Source organism: Triticum aestivum, chromosome 6D (genome assembly GCF_018294505.1).
Source record: "Triticum aestivum cultivar Chinese Spring chromosome 6D, IWGSC CS RefSeq v2.1, whole genome shotgun sequence".
NCBI classification, from domain to species: Eukaryota; Viridiplantae; Streptophyta; class Magnoliopsida; order Poales; family Poaceae; genus Triticum; species Triticum aestivum.
The window spans coordinates 364,884,560-364,889,225 of NC_057811.1; the positions used below are offsets into that span (position 1 = coordinate 364,884,560).

Here is a 4,666-nt window from a genome sequence, read left to right on the forward strand (position 1 = left end):
AATATTATTCAAACCATGACACCGGAGGAACACATAAAAGAAACCTTCCGGAACACTCCAGAATCCTGAAAAAGAGGAGGTACGTGATACGGTAAGTAAACGGACTCCTAAAAATCCGCAAAAATATATTTTGTCAGTTTTGGAATATTACAAAAATTAGGAAAATAAGAAACAACCAGGAAGGCAACCGAGGAGGGCACAAGACACCAGGGCGCGCCTGCCTTGCCTCGCGCGCCCAGGTGGGTTGTGCCCACCTCGGGAACCTTCTCAACTTCGTTTTCCTCTCGTTTGCTTGTTTCCCAAGATAAAAAATCTTTATATACCCCCCCAAACGTATTAACCACTGTATCGCAGAGAAATCCTCTGTTCTTGTTTCATGTTGTTTTTTCTGGCAGATCTGAAAATATTTCATCTGAAGATTCGGGGGAGAGTGCCTTGTTTCTTACCAGCCTCTAGACCCAAATATCTTCAAGGATACTTTTCCCTATGTGTGGTTCACAGATGAGGAGGATGAAACCGAATCTATCCATGCTCGTTTCATGCAGGAAAGCAATAAAGCGTTATGCAAGAAGGTATTAAAGCTTGAGCTGGAGAATGAGGTTCTGAGGGAAAACAACATTAGCCTCCAACGCAAGCTCGATACTACCTCATCACCACCACCATCATCATCTTCCCCAACAAAGGAGACTTGAGTTCATGGTATGGGAACTCCCATTGGCTTGTGCCAAGCTTGGGGGAGGTGCCCCGGTATCATATGACCACCACTACCTTTACCTTTATCTATTTTAGTTCTATCTTTAGTTACCTTATGATTTAGTTGAATAAATTTAGCAATAATATCCTTGCAAGTGCTTGCTGAGTGATCTATCTATCTATGTAATTGTGTGCGAGATATATAATAAAGTTTAGTTTGAGTTTTTGTTTCTTTACTTCCTTGTTGCAATAAAAAGAAAAGAATTAAATGAAAAAGATCATATGCTAATCTTATGGTAAGTAATGACATCACATAAGGAAAAGTTTAAGTGGTAAAATTTGTTGGAGATTGACAAACGTAGCATTGGTCAATAATGCAATTCATGAAAGAATTAATAAGGGAAGAGAAGATTCACATGCGAATACACTATCTTGGACATCTTTTATGATTGTGAGCACCCATTAAATATTATATGTCAAAATTGTTGACGTTGGACAAGTAAGTTGTCATCGGTGCAATAAGGCAATAAAAACTAGCTAATACCCCGCGCGTTGCTGCGAGAATTTCTAGTATTAATTTGTTTAGAATAAAATTTGGCGAATAATAGATCTCTACATTCTCGTCATATATGAACTGTAGCGGTGGTGGAGCCAACATCCAAACAATGTGTTCATAGTCCCAAAGACTTACTTCCTATGTTCCAAAATAATGTCATGGTTTTAGTTTAAAACGGAGGGAGTGTAATTTTACTCATGTTATATATATGTGAATCATACATAGGTACTTGAAGTTTTACAAAATAATGAATACATTTGTAGTGCCTTATGGCCTTCTCGGCATGGTTGTAACATTTTGTTTGCTTAAACATGAATAATAAATTGATAATAAAGAATCAAATATAAACTATCCAAAAGACATATTTTTATTCATGCATTGGATCATCATGAATTGAGAGTATTCTTCTTAACTACAATTGAAGTTCATCAATATAGAAGAAGGCAGAGTAGTCACCGTCCTGCATGCGGCGAAAAAGCAACATTATTGAAGTGGTTAAACTTGTAGAGTCAGCCTAGCGAGAAACGAAACATGCGACTAAAGGACTAATAGGATGGCCCGGAAAATTTTTGAGCTCTATCCATCTTTGCAAATCATACAAAGAAAAATTGCATTAAAGGAATTAGAAATTGTCAATTTAGTTTATAGCTAATATTTTTGAAGAAATATATTACATGGAGGAATCCATAGGAGCAAATTATTATGCTATCTACTCCAAGCAGAATTTGCATGCTTATCCACTCTAACTACTTAAATTCATAGATGGGAGTTTCATGCGAACAGCAAAATTAACATAATAGAAGACTCAAAGATGCATGTGCTCATTCAGTGTCAATAAGCAAATTATGAGATGAGTGTGAATAGAAAGATAACTAAGAAACAATGAAGCAGTGGTGGCCCTTGCCGACAAAACCTCAAGCACCTTTCGAGTCAGAGCATAACCTGATAAATTCAAAGCCATAACCTCAGGGATAAGAGGAAGCATGGGAAGATGAAAACTGGGAGCAGATAGCTATTCGAGAATACATGCCGGTGGAAGAGACAACGACTGGAGCAGGTGGGCGAATCAGATGATTGCACTATGTACATGTTTCTAACTATGAATTAATGGCCAGGGGTGATATACATGCGTCCCCAACTTTGGTTGTTCCTTCTTCTCGTGGCTCAGTTTAAAGAGATGAATTAACCTGAAGCAGAAACTATAAACTCGTAGAGCAGTTTCTGCAGAGGGATTTAATGGTGGTGGAGAACTGTTTCAGATCAATGTGGGAGGGAGTCAATGGGAAAAGATATGTAACTTGTTAATAACTGCTATTGTTAGCATTGATGTTTATTAAAAGACATAATGAAAATCTAAGTGGGGGAGATGAGAAACGGGTATAGGACGTAGCGAGGAGCAATGGAGACAGGAAGTCTGCGGTGGGATCCTTTTTTGGCTCAATCAGTCGATGGGTTACGGCTGGAACCGAAGGCACGATAGTGCTAATTTCGATCGGTTCTGTACACTTAATTTGACCTTTTTAATCCTAGATGACATAAGAAGGAAATAATGAAGGGAAAAACTAATCCTGAAGGATGGAGTACAGAACCTGTCGTCGTACTCGGAAGTTCGTCGCCCTTGCCGCAAACCAAATACAGGAGCAGGACTTCCTGCTCACAGCCTCACACGAAGGAGCCCAGCTTTCACAGAGAATGGATACCATTGCGGCAAGTGCGGGTGTCTCAGCATCCCTAGATACACCACATACGCCTGTTGGACCACAAAAAATGAATCAGTCATCACGGAATCAATTAACGAACCAACGATCTGTGCTTGGTGACTGGACTCTCTGGGGCACCAAAGAACATTGACGTACCAGCCACTTGCGGCCCCTGGATGCCGTCGCTATAGAGGTCGAGGTACTTGACGGTGAGATGCTGTGGGACAAGGCCGGGTCAGAGGCCGCCATGGACGAAGGCCCGGACGTGAATTTGTTACTGACACTGACCTGAGCTCGTCCAGGGTTAGGCGTGCAGGCTCGTCGTGACCGGAGTCTGCGGCAGGTCTTCCAAGGACAGCGACCGCAGGTTCCTCACCGCGTGGCACCGTCGCGCCGGTCCTAGCCTCAGCCACACCTTCTGCTCTATCTCCTCGTGACTGCCGATGCCGTCGACGGGAAGCACGTGAGGAGGCCCCTGCAAGTTGTCTCTGTCAAACACAGGTCCTGCCCTGCGTCGCATCCACTCCATAACAGAGGATTCCGGTGAACTGACCAAAGAGCTGGACCACCACCCGCATCCGGTCCATGAGGCCGGCTCTCTACAATGGCACCACGAAATATGATCGGCAACTGAGGAGGACCATGTGACCATGGACGCAGGAGCCACACTGAGAAGGGGAATAGCCTGATCAACATGAATGCAAGGGATTAAATCATGTGCTATGTTACCGATTATGAGAAAAGAAACTGAGGGACGGAAGGGAGAGAGACAGGTGAACTTACGACAATACATGCTCCAGAGAACTGGCTGAGGTCAGCGTGGCTACCAGAGCCTCCTCCCCGGCCGGAAATAAACCTGCTCCGGACCCCAATGGCCGGTCCGATCCGGCAAACTGATCAAATCCAACCTTCTCAGCCACGTCAGAGTTACCTTCATCGGAATTAACATCGAGAAGGGAGAGGAGGAGCATGGCACACGGACGCCGCCTCGGGGACGCAGGCACGACACAGGCATGGGAAATAACAGGAGATAATCCCGGAGAGCCGCTGCAACGAGCTGCACCGTTCGGTCGTGCCGGTAGAGCGCCATCACGCAGACATCGGATCCTGCCGCCAAGCTGTTTTGTGGACAGGGGGAAATGATCTTTCCTCGTCACCAAATCGGATCGGGAGAATCGCAAAGGGGAGCCAGGCAAAAGATTCTGTCGGAGGGGCACGAGACGGGCCCTGGCAGCCGCGCCGGACTGTATCGAGGGGAAAGGGAACGATGGGTTGTCAGGAGATAAACTCCCATAGCCTGTGGTGGGTTCTCCTGCTGCTAACATGATGAATGGATGGCTCTTAAGATACTCTCTCATCGGTTAGAGAAGGAAGAGGAAGCGTAACAAAGAAAAACTAAATCATAAGAGGGAATAGATTATGTGGCTAGACTGCTGAGGTGGAAAGATGTGGATGGTTGCATGTTGATTGATGATGTGGACAATGTGCATGGTGAGACAATAGGTAATAGTGGGTATCAACTTCTTAAGAATGTTAGATTGCTTCTAAATGTGTTGGATCATTTAGTGTAAAAGAAAATTGAGCGTTGTGCAAACTTGTGATGGCAAAATAATAAAAGCGACAAACTGCACAATAAAGGTTGCTATCATAAGGGGGAAATACAACATGACATTCTTTTGCATTAAGGGATTTGGCATACAAACAAAAAGCGCATGAC

The 4,666-nt window shown here is 43.8% G+C and overlaps 1 long non-coding RNA gene across 2 annotated transcripts; it reads right to left on the reverse strand.

Annotated features, from left to right (window-relative positions):
- Positions 1 to 1,598: 1,598 nt before the first annotated feature.
- On the reverse strand, positions 1,599 to 4,306 carry LOC123141653 (uncharacterized). 2 transcript variants are annotated; one of them, XR_006470389.1, is made up of 6 exons: positions 3,733 to 4,306; positions 3,503 to 3,634; positions 3,238 to 3,424; positions 3,106 to 3,166; positions 2,839 to 2,999; positions 1,599 to 1,709 (listed from the first exon to the last, which is right to left on the reverse strand). It is a non-coding gene; the product is annotated as an uncharacterized lncRNA (long non-coding RNA). The 2 variants fall into 2 exon arrangements; XR_006470388.1 differs by having other exon boundaries at positions 3,238 to 3,634.
- Between the last annotated feature and the right edge of the window lie 360 nt (positions 4,307 to 4,666).